General features: G+C 37.1%; 1 protein-coding gene across 2 annotated transcripts in view; it reads right to left on the bottom strand.

Moving 5' to 3' along the window:
• Nucleotides 1-12,606, bottom strand: part of borcs6 (BLOC-1 related complex subunit 6) — a 72,658-nt gene that overhangs the window by 41,665 nt on the left and 18,387 nt on the right. The window contains exon 8 of one of the 2 annotated variants that reach the window (XR_006095785.1): nucleotides 9,583-9,674. The exons of the other annotated variant lie outside the window; for it this stretch is intronic. The gene's annotated coding sequence lies outside the window, so the exon portion shown is untranslated. Of the gene's footprint in view, nucleotides 1-9,582; nucleotides 9,675-12,606 lie in introns of those variants that run through there. 2 annotated transcript variants of the gene reach the window in all.

Below are 12,606 nucleotides of genomic sequence, written 5' to 3'. Positions count from 1 at the left end.
ACTGCTTTCTGTTTGAGTTGATATTTTCAACATTCTTTACATATTTTATGAACGTCTAATATGTACGTACAGTATGTTTCTGATATGTAGTACAGTGGTGATACATACTGTAGTCTGGACAAGGAGATTTACTTTATATCTACAGTAAAAATAGCTCCAGATACATATCAGTGCACATCATGTGATGCAACAGTCTTTCATGTGTTGATGGCGAAAAGGAGACTATTGTTCCCTGACTTTAGCCTGTAAGGCAGCGCCTAATAGCGCCATATAAAAATATTCTGTTACAAGTCAAATTCATACATTTAGCATTTAAAATCTAATTATTATTGTAAGTAAGTAAACTGTAAGTAGAAAGTAAAAGGTATTTTGAGTGGGTAATCAAATGTAGAGGTAATGATAATGAAGAAGAATTTCTCCTTTCAGTCATCCACTATTATGTATTATTGGATTATTACTGATGAATTGATGTGTATTATTAAGAGGTATTAACAGCAAAATGTGGTTAAATATCAAAGGTATAGCTGCTTTAGACTGTATGCATTTTAATGTCGCAGCTGATTGAGGTGGAATTCATTTTGATTTTTTAATACACTGTTGACCAATCAAATCTATAACAATGCATCATATTTTATAAGATCAACACATGTTTTGTGCATAAAATCTGAAATCTGTAAAGTTTCCAATAACTACAGTTGTCAAAAATGTAAGGGAGTAAAAAGTACAATATTTATTTCTGAATTGTAGTGAAGTAGAAAAGTAAAACATGTAACTAAATGTTCTGTATATTGAAGTGGTTTGGGGGATTGAAGGGGGAAACATGGACATGTTGCTTTGAGGCAACCTCACACTGACATGCTGGGGCCGAACAGATCCCTGAAATTGACGTGAAACTGAAACGGAGTCTGTGAGTCTATATGTTACTACTTTTGATATCACCATCATCATCATCCCCTGCTGATCCATTTCCAGGTAGACATGGTGTCAGACCAAAGCGGATGACCTGGAGGTACTGAATACATTTAATCTGACTGATGCACTGGTGTGTATGTGTGCCTCTAATTGTACATGTGTGTTTAACCTGAAAGTATTGTTGGTGACCTCTGTATAATCCGCGTACTCCATGTGCTCCGTCTGCTCTGCCTTGAAGAGGGCAGAAGACCTCCTCACGCCAACATAACACAGGTGTGTTCAAAATGCAGTACAAGGAAAAACACCTCAACCAGCAACACACCAGACCATTTATACACTATTTATACACAAGCAAACACACGGATACATGCATGCAAGTTCACACATAAAGATCACCTACAGTATAATAAATAATAACTCAAGTACGGAATGAGTGTTGAATGTTTTCATATGTGAAGGTCACCGCTGGTTTAATCGTCAATTTTGAAAAAAGCATTTGTGAAACACATTTCACATATTTATTGCATGTGGAACGTGTTAAAAACCCACATATAGGCACATGTGGTCTTTTATTTCAATTTCACATTGAAATAATAACATTTTACTTGTAAATACCTGAATTTCACATGTTTCTTTTATAAGGAACAAATGCATTTCCTCATTACTGCTGCTGTAGTGCCCTTGGGCAAGACACCTAACCTCCACCTGCTCCAGTGCAGCTGATCAGTGGCCAGAATATCACACAGTGGCTGTACTGAGCAGCTTCCAGGTGTGAATGTGTGAAGCTGTTTGAGTGTTGTAGGAACTTATGCATTCAAATAACTTTATGATTTTATGAGTTATTAATATGCACAACTCCAACATTAAATTATTTGTCCAGCTACATAACTCATATTAGAGTAGGTATAATTATAGGGAAATAGTCCTCCTTGTTGGCAACACAAGAGAGGTCAATTAAAATTATGATTGTTATTAATTGTAATTATGATTTTCCGAGGGTACAGATCTTTTGAGGTTAAGTGACTTAGATGTAAGCACAAGAAAAAACAAACAAGTCCACTTTAATTACATACACATTTATTTCTAATACTACAGCTACAAGTACTAAACACTACAACATTTTACAAACAAGACACAAGAGGGAAAGGGAAACTGGTACACAAGGCTATGACTAGTGAATGATTCGAATGCATGATGCAGAGTTATCTATTGGGTAGTTGGTATGAGAAACCTGATAAACAGATGAGATGTTACCTGAGAAGCAGTGAGTCAAATCAATGGTACAACGGCTTAGTTCTGAATTGCCAATTGAAGTTACAAATTATGAAAGCACCAGGGTTTAAGTAAGACAATGAAGGTTTTGTACAAACTTGCTTGCTCCCTGGGGTGACTTCTTGTGGAGAATGGAGTCCGATGTGCTGGGGTGAGAAGCTGGAGTCTAGATCTTGTAATGATGAGTAAGTCGGCTGATCCGGAGTTGAAAAGTTCCCATTGGAGGAGAGCTGGTTCGTGCTCTTCTAGGCTTGATCCTCAACTCATGACTCTAGACTTTTGAGGTTTCAGCTCCAATTGTTCTGAATCACATCTTCAAACTAGCAAAATGCAAGTTTTCCACCGGCATGGCAGAAAGCAAGAAGGCAAAAGCAAGCAGCAGCCCAAAAAAGCAGCTCAGAGTCTCAGATAAGACACTGTTTTAAAGTTTCGGTCTGCCTGCCCAGAAGGTGCATCCAGGCGTTGCAGAGTTCTGGGGGAGCAGAGTCAGTCCCCTCCTGTCCACGGACAGATGGGTACATTTCCTGAATGTGGTTATTCTTTTAATCCAAGTATGTGTTATCATGGATGATGGGATTATGTTAGTGGTACATTTCTTGGCTTTGAGGCAGTGGAATAAAAGTATAATCAAAGTACATAACAACACAAATTGTGATATACACAACCTGCAATATTAATTGTCCTTAGACAAAATCTAAAACTACATTTGTAAGTCCATGGGTTTTACAGTCCTCTGTTCTCTTTGCTCTGACTGTAAACGGTAGGGGTCCATGCCATTTGATTGTGTGTGTCCAGGTAAATGTCTACGAGTGTCTGTATGTCACTGGAGCACGGCATATTGTGCAGCATGTCTTGTGCCTTATGCTGGTTTGCCCAGTGATCAGCTCTTGGGTTGGTCATTCAAGTCCTGAAAGTCAAAATCCACAGTGGGATTAAAGTTGGTGCCAGCTTGTCTCTGTGTGTGACTGGCTCTTAAAGGTGAGTTATAATAGCCAGTGGTCGGGGTCATTCATACAAATGGTACTATCAATTCACACTGGGGTGTGAATTGGTCTTCCCATCTTGCTGGCTCTTGTAGCTTGAAGGATCAAAGGTGGTTTTGTATCAGTGGTCTGGTTTGGTGACCATGCAGGAGAGAGGGGTTCCTTATCTGATCCTTTGTTTCCACAAGGTTGTTTAGACGGTCTGGTCAGTGAGGAGTTTGGGACTCTTAGTTATATATTATTGGCCAGCATTCCTGGGGCATTGAAGGAGGAGCTGGTTGGTTGTTTGAGGCTTATGCTGTCTGCCTTCGAAACATGCAGGGACTTTACCCTACAGTGTGTAGCATCTAGTCTGGTCATTACCAGGAAACAAATAGAACTGCAAATAAACCGGATGCACAAAGGTATGCAAAGAGATACATGAAATACATCTGGACTGCAATACAAAACATACTGTACAAAAACACTGATGCGTGCAGAGGAAACACACTTGAAAACACACACAAGCACACAAATACAACACAAACACAGACATAAAGATATGCAGTATTCATGCAGTGTACAGCCACGTGGCATGTGGTGGATGCTTTTTATCATGAACTCCCTGCAGTGCTGTGATGCATTTAATTTTAGTGCAGAAGGCCTCAGCAGGAATAAAATAAGAGGTCATAAAATGATACATGAGCATTAGTCAGATGCGGATACTGTGAGGAATGCACCAAACTCCGAAAAAGTACACACAGATATGAATATTGAACAGCTGACACACATGGGGAACAAAGAAAGGATGCTCAATATAAAAGACTACATATGTAACATTTTAACTGTAGTAAACCATTGCCACATTATATTGTTATTATAACCTAAAACAGACAGAGACAGTCACAACAAAGGTCTTAATTTTGAGAAACAAGACTGTAACGGCTACAAGGTAAAAATCTAAAGAAAACACAGCGGTGACAAAAGGGGAAAAAAGAGGGAATTTATAGAAAAAAAGCACGAGAGCACAGGTGTGATTCTTTGACCATGTTATTAGCTATTGTGTGCAGAGACAGCTCTAATGGGAAAAATGACAAGGAACTTAACGGAGAGAGATTGAATGTGAAAGGTATGGAGACAAAATACAGCACTGGGGTGGAAATATAAGAGACAAAATGAAAAAAGACAAAAACAATGAAGGTAAAGATGATGTAGTGAGGAATAGAATATGGGCAGAAATGAGTGCTGTAGATTGAGAATATAAATATGTAATTTGTTGCACAGAAGCCAGACATGGTGAAGCTGCATATTTGTATTTTTCTATATTCACAAGTGTAAGTTTTACCAGCCTCTGAGACAAATATAATGTACGAACAATATTTAAGTTTTACCCAACACAAATATAACATAACACTGTAGAGTTATGCTGAGTGACAGTAGGCCATGAACATGATAAAAGTAAAAATATAAGAATTTGTGACAACTGTGGAGTTAATTTTGATAAAATATTTTTGTCAATATAAAACAAAAGTAATGTCCTGTTAAATAAATTATCAGGCACTTTCTCAGTATTGGTGATGGAATAGTGTGTTCTGGTAAAAAAAAAAAAAAAATCACTGATGAATACATTACTGCCCAACTAAACTTAGCTACAACAGCTTTAAGTTAAAGATCCCTGCCAGACATCGATTAATACACATAAAATACTCTGCTTGGAACAGTAATGTGTGTCTGATATGGTTTTTACACACACAAAAAAGTATAATTACCACTTTAAATTCCATAATCATCCACTACTTCTCCCTTATCAAAAATTCAAGAATCTGTGAATATGTAAATATTTTTAATTTCAGAAGTTTAATTGCTGGACACAACATGTCTCCTACTTAACTGTAAAGTCCATTCTCAGTGTTTGTGCACGGGAGGTTTCAGGTTTCTACATCACACTTGTGTAAGTTGAATTTTGGTCCAGGATTGGCTCCATACTAGTTGTGATGTCACAAATCAGGCTCAAGCCTCCCTTAAAAATCAGATTTTCAATTAGCACAGAGAAACTTTCCCCCTTTAGCAGATGAATGTGAATAAAGTCTTTTAGTGTCAAACTCTGCACATACATCATTCTGCACATTGAAGCTCAGACATCCGACTGTAGGACCAAGAAGAAAAACACATTTTTGACTAGAGGGGCACTTTAATAAATCTAATATTTCAGTTTCAGGTTGTTGTGCTCTACAGGTCACACGGCGCTCAAGCTGAACAGCAAACATAACAACAAACATATTGTGCAAACATTCTGCAGCACAGAGCAGGATTAAAGACAGTGAAATAAAAAGTTATGATCCTGTGTCTAATCTTTCAGTTATTTTAATACTTGGTAGATTCGGATGGTGACTGAAGAGCCAAAACTGTTGCAAACCTGGTTAATTGTTATTTTAAACAAGATAGAAAACTAACATACTGTATATCAGAAAAGTATTCAAGAAAGTAATATAGGAGGGACAGGAAGCTATGCAGAAAAACGTACTGGTGATCCAACAACAAGGAAAAATGAAGGATAGATGAGTGTAAAAGAAGAGAGCAGAAGGAGAAAAAGAATAAGGATAAAGAGGGAACAGTCAAGCCAGTCGACGCTGGTGTTTTTTGTGGCTGAATCCTTGAAAGAAAGGTCAAAAAGAAAACAACGGAGAGTCAGGTGTGAAAGAAAAGAGATTAAGGAGAGAGGGATTTGGGAGGGAGGAAAGGAGCAGAAGGGGGAGGAGGGCAAAGATGAGGAAAAGGGACTTAAAATGAAGAATTAAAAAAATTACAGCTAATTTAAAATATTAGAGATAAGCGATGGGAAGAGAGGTGACTGAGACGCAGAGGAAGATGAGAGGAAACAAAAGAGGAGGAAGAGAGAGGCTGGAGGAGGAGGAGGAGGAGGAGGAAGAGGAGGACAGGTGTGATCCTCCACAGCTTGGGTGTTTGTTTAGATAAGAGCAGCAGTGGTAGAGCAGAGGATTATGGGATTACGGTCAGTGTCGTTGGTCATGTGAGCTGGCGTGGTCGACACTGACCCCGCTTACCTTCTCACAGTAAGGAAGCTTAGCTTGGCTGTGAAGGTAAGGTCACCCCCCCCACACCCTCCCACACAGACACACACACCTGCCCACCCATCTTTCTATCTCCTGGACAGACTTTAGACGCCTCCTCTATCTCACTTTAGCCACCTTTTTAAGCCTTTTTTTCTGCCTTTTCCCTCTTTTCTTCCCAACTTTCCCACTCTTTCTCTCTTTTTGTCAGCCTTCATCTCTCTTTTTAAGTCTCTCATCTATTTCTGTCTCTTCATCTCCCTCCCTCCCTCTCTTTCTCTATCTCTCTCTTCCGGATGTTAGGCTCCTTCTCGCTGCATGTTATACATGCTCAGCTTATCCATGTCCTCGCAAATCCAGGAGGATTCCTATATTTTTCTGTCTGGAAGAGTAAAGAATAAAACAGAAGACAGAGGAATAAAATATCTTAATATCAGGAGCAGAAACTCTGATAATGTCCAGACTGTGAGGAGTAGATACAGGAGCAACCTCGGCCTCGGTAAGTTTGATTGTCCTGACTGGTATGGCAGTAGTTAATATAATATTAATTCAATTTGAGTCATTTTTTTGTTTGGTTTAATTTCATTCACACAGTGAAAATATATATAAGTATAAATTTAAACCTATTTAGCATTTATAAGCAGTATAAGTAATAGAGTCAGTGAATAAAATAAGTGATAAAGAAAAGACAAATACTGTATATTCAGCATAAGTAAGTATAAAGTACAAAATACAATGTTAATAGGTAGACACTCAATAGATTTACAATTTAATTAGTTGTTGATGACAAAACAACAGAATGGATCTCTCTAATTAAATCAAACACGATGGTATTGTTGTTCTGTTTTATTCATGACGTCTGGTCAAGGACTAGCCTGATAATTCAACTGAATTACCATTTTATTTCACACCATTATTCACTGAGGAAATGTGATATAGAGTCAGCAGTTCAGAGGTCTGGAATCAGGCCAGTCAGTGCTATTAATAAAAAGGGAAGAATGGAAAAATCCCTTTTCTTTTTTCTTTTTTTCTAAAGAAATCAGTAATTATTGTCTCCAACATGGAAAAAGAAGATTTCTCAAGTCCTGAGACTATAATTGCACATAACTGTATAAAAATCCTAAAATACTAATCCTAAAATATAACTGGTAGCTGGATGAGTTGTTATGGCTCAAGAAAAAAGCTAAATTTTGCATGTTTAGCCAATAAACAGACGGGGTTCACTGCTTTGAGCATCCATGAAATTCTATTTACCTCCATTGTTGTGTGAGACAGCTGCGAACATTTTAAAACCTCAGCATATAAAACTTAAACACTGTGCATGGATATGGATAGCAGTAGGAGTTTGCGGGAAATTATACATTTATTTTTACTTTTTGACAATTACCCTCTGATGCAGAGACAAACACCATGTTTATGTAAATAGATACTGTTCATCACAACTTACTGAAATGTTAAAGATACTTTTGGCATTTGTTGTTAGTCAAGTTCAATATTTGGAAATAGATACAAAAAATCATAATTAATTAAAGCAAATCATTCATTTTTAATGAAATGAATGTGAATATTTCTTCAAAATATTGCATAATATTTGACATAATTATTTACAGATACTGAAGTACTAAATATTGAAAATGAAGGCATGTATGTAACTGCAGAATATTTTGACATGAAACCTTTTCTGTAGCTACAGCAGGCAGTTCTGAAAATGTTGGAAATTGTTTTCCAGTGATTTGCAAAATTTGCAGACACAACCGACACGTCTGATTCATCAAAGATGATGACACCTTGTGTGAATTTTATAATGTTATATTTTTATTCAGAACAGGTCAAAAGAGTTTTGATTTAACTCTGGTTATGTTTGAGGCAATATTTTGTGATGTTGTTTTATTGAATTGTGTAAAAATATGATTGAAACCATAAAACATGTTTGGTATTGAATCTTTTATAACACCACAACATGTTGTTGATATCAGGATGACAGCTGGGAGTATACAGGTGGGAAAACAATTCTAAAAAAATAATGGAGAACAATAGTCACAAATATTTGATAAACTAATGATTATTTTCTTTATAGATTAATCTGATGATTATTTTATTTATGAATCGATTGCTTTGTCTATAAAATGTCAGGAAATAGAGAAAAATATCTGTTATAATTTCATAAAGCTCAAGGTGACGTCTTCAAATGTTTTTTGTCTTGTCAGATCAACAGAATAGTCCAAAATCCGAACATAGTCAGTTTACTATCATAATTGACACAGAAAAGATTCTCACATCTGAGAAGCTGCAACCACGGACTATCAAAATAGTTGCGATAAATTTTCTGTCCATCGACTTATCAATTAATTGACTAATCGTTGCAGTTCTATATCGGATATAAACTTTGTGGTATGAAAATGATTTTGATGTGTGGAAAAATGTGTCCTCCTGGTGGTGACAGCTCAGGAGAGGTCAGGGGTCTGTGGAAACCAGGGAAACTGCAGCAGCTTGTCAAAGCTCAAAGTGCTAGACAAAGAGAAATTATGAGATGACGGTGACCCGACTGACACATCGACTGACATCGTCGTTCTTTGGCTCCTCTGTGCAAAAACATAGTTTCAGTGAGTGAAAGTAGGAACAATAGTGATTCCTAATATTTTGACAGTCACTCTTATTCTGAGTAAACAGAAGCAACTATCACCTGCCTAACTATGTCCAAACGGTTTAACAATGGAGTTAACATGAGCATATAATACAGATACTCTCCATACACTGTTCAGGAAGACTGCTGCTTTGTGTCAGAGCTGCTGAAAAAAGGACGGGCAAAACCTCCAGCAGCAACAGCTTTGCCGGATGACATGTAAAAGATACAAACGAGTCCCAAACAAAAACTTTAGACAAGCATATTTTGGACTTGACTATGATGATAAATGCACTATAACTCCTAAACACTTAAGCCACCTGCGGTATGTGATGTTGAACAGTGACTTGCTGTAGGATGGCTGTGCTGCTTCTTTTCTGGGCATCAGATTGAAGTGACGCATGTATCGTCCTAATCTCAGCTGATTTCCCCTCCTGATTGGATCCTACCAGAGTTTCCTTGTCGTTCATTGAGCAGCACAAAGAGCAGCTTCATTTACTGGAAACATGAAAGTGTTTCCCCAAATCTCACTCTAGAAATGTCTGGAAATACCTCAAGACAGTCTCTGGTTCAAGAATTCTACTAAATATAAAATAGAAGAAGAAAACCTGTTGCTCTGTAATGTACCGGCGTTCGGTAGTCAATGTCAACGATAGAAAGCAGCAGGTTTAAATTTAACATAATAAGCAGGGTTTTCTCACTGTAATGGAAACGTTTCTCCTCCAGTGCAAAAATCCGACTTTTTAACTCTGTTTGATGATGAGATCAAATCAGAGTCCCAGCAGGTTAAAATAACAGATTTCCTCTCCTTGTGTAATTGGCACAGCGTGGTGGCTGTCATGGGAGAGAAGCAGAAAAACGAACTGCGAGATAAAAATGAAGAGAAAAAACCATTAGATAAAAAAAGATAAAAAATTAGAAATGCTTCTAATTATTAATTAATCCCTTCTTGGCTGAAGGGCATAGTAATGAAATGAATTATGGATACATGTAATTAACATTTTCCTAATTGTGTTAACAATCAACTAAATGTGAACTTAATATTTCTTTTACCTTTTTTTTCATAAACTTTTATTCAATTAACAGATTTTTAAAAAAAGTTAACCTCTTAATGAATGTGTGACATACAGGGAGACACATACAGGCTTCCTAATATAATGATGTCTTTATTTGCGGAGCTGCGGAGGCGGTGGGCTCAGGATCAGCCTCTGCCCAGACAGACAAGTAAACACAGACCGGAGGCTTAGTCTGAACAGATTAGTCACCTATCACGTTTACCATTCACTACTACCAGTGTAGTGAGGGATTACATACAGTTTGAGGGATAACAGCTACTGAAATAAAAAGGTAATTGTTAATTAAAGACCAGAAATCAGATTACAGACACTATTAAGAAAATGAAATAACTAACTGGAGATTTAAAATAAGATTTATAGGACTTGGACTTCACATGTTCTCTACTTCTTTTTGACTTTTGGGACCCAAGTTTTAAAAGCATCATTATATTTTAGTGTAATTTTTCTACGCAACAATAGATTTTGACTCACCTCTTTCTTGTATATTAAAATTTTCTTTGAGGCCAACTTCCATTTCTAACTGAGTGGACAATAACGTTGATTCTCTGCTTAAACATGATGGCAAATACAGAAATAAGATTATAAGCTATAAATCACCTTATTGTACAAATAAGAGCTGAAGTATATGAAATGTATTCTGCCAGCATCAACAGCATTTTTCCCCTTTATTTCGTGCGCATGTGCTTTGTGATCTTCTTAGAAACACAGTGATATTAGCAGGACACTGTGCATTCTGTGACCTTTGACCTCCTTAGTATTAGTGGCTTATAATGTTGGTGATCTGGGAGCTTATTCAGCTGCTCCTGGGAACACACTGTGCATAAGAACATCAGTTCAATGCTTAAAATTAACTGAGGTAGCAGTCTGATGGATGAATGTGAATTTACAGAGTGGAGAAAGTCGTTTTCCTCTTTGAAAACCTCAACAGTCTGGTTGAAGTTGTTAAATGTGGAAGTTGAAGGTGGCAGGTATCTCTAATGTTTTCTGACAGATTTCAGAGGGAATGGGAAAAGTAATCAATATCACTCAGGCTGTGTTACAGTCAATGAGTCGTTCATGTATTAAGATATAATTAGAGTTAAATAGCTCTTATTTGAGATGACTTTTTATGTAGGACTCATAATTACTCTGACATGTTTTATCCCTCTGTCTCGATGTTATGTCACAAGGCAAATTAACTAAATTTAAATGAACATTTAAATCAAATTGTTGTGTGAAATAGTCTGTCTTGTTTACATATTGTAGTTCTATTGTAGTCACTGGCAGTTCATGTGTCAAACTTTATCAGCATGTTATTTGTTTAAATTGAATGTCTCTGCACATCCATGCTCCACCCACGCTGGTGTTTTCACTTCACTGGTGCCTGATTAGAAATCTTCTCAGGACTGCGTGGGCGTGTACAGAGGACATTTCATTGACATCCGTCTTTCTCCTGTCAGTTATGTTGCCCTTGTTTATGGTGGTTAAATGTCTTTTCACAGTTGTGTATTTTAGTCTATTCAGTGTTATATGAATCCCTCTCCATTTTGAATTGTACTTTGTCTCCACCAGACACTGGACACTTCACATAGCGCAACTTTTAATGGCTTGTTAGAGCGCATGCAGCTATCTCTGCTGTTTAGATCAGTTGCCACTGCTAACAAGCAATTGCTGGACTTTTTTTTTGGAAAACATGAATGCTACAGCCCCTTGTTAACACCAGAGGAATGTGAAACAATATGATACAGTAGTAAATACGACTGTAATCAATCTACAAAAAGTAATAATGTAATCTGTAAAGAAGATGAGATGCACAGAAAAAGAAAAACTGAAAAAACAAGCTGAGAAACATAAAAAACACAGACACTTCCAAACAGGGCACATAGGGTCACTGAAGAGTATGAGTAGATTTTGGAGCCTAGTAATGGACAGTGCTCTTTTACTGCCATGATAAAAATACCAAATGAGGAATATCTTTTGGAAAAATGGTGTTCATGCATCCAGCTGGGTTCAAAGACTTGGAGGATCTATGCCTAGGAGCACTGATGTTGTTGACGTTCTTCCTTTAAGTTGTCACCCATCTGTAGATATCAGTGGATCTGTGTGTCTGTCAGAGTGAGATGGGGACAGCAGGATTTATGTTTCGGTTTTCATATGTTACACTACAGTTCAAGGTCTTACACCATGAATTTAGATGAGTCTATGAGACTAGTCTGTTGGTTAAATTAGCCTTTAACTGCTGTTTCTCTGTTAGGAAGACTTCTTATTTAGGCTGAAAATTCTTAGCTAAAAAAAAACCCCTGCAATGAAACGAGCCGAATAATAATACAGGCAACGACACAAAATGGCCAAACTCCTAATCTGAATAAATAAGTTGATATGTCAGAAGTTTTTTCAGTCTATGATTTATTCAAACTTAACAAAAGGCTACAAGAGATAATATTTTCGTCTTCTTTTCTCTTACAATGTTAGGTACCTGTCCGTTGCATGTAACACATCAAAAATATACCCTGACATTCTCAATTTTATTATTGTTTTTATTATTTTTATTATTCTTCAAAACTAAACCCCTTCTGCAGTGCCTTGATACTGTTATCCCCCAATTTGCATGTTTTCCATCATCTCTAAATTAAAGTTGGATGATCCGCAGTGGAATAAACTTCACAAATCATCTTCAAAGTGCCTCTCTGTCAGTTTTCCTGCCTCTGCTG

Source organism: Thunnus maccoyii, chromosome 4, assembly GCF_910596095.1.
Source record: "Thunnus maccoyii chromosome 4, fThuMac1.1, whole genome shotgun sequence".
Classification (NCBI taxonomy): domain Eukaryota; kingdom Metazoa; phylum Chordata; class Actinopteri; order Scombriformes; family Scombridae; genus Thunnus; species Thunnus maccoyii.
This window is presented reverse-complemented; position numbering and strand designations above follow the sequence as displayed.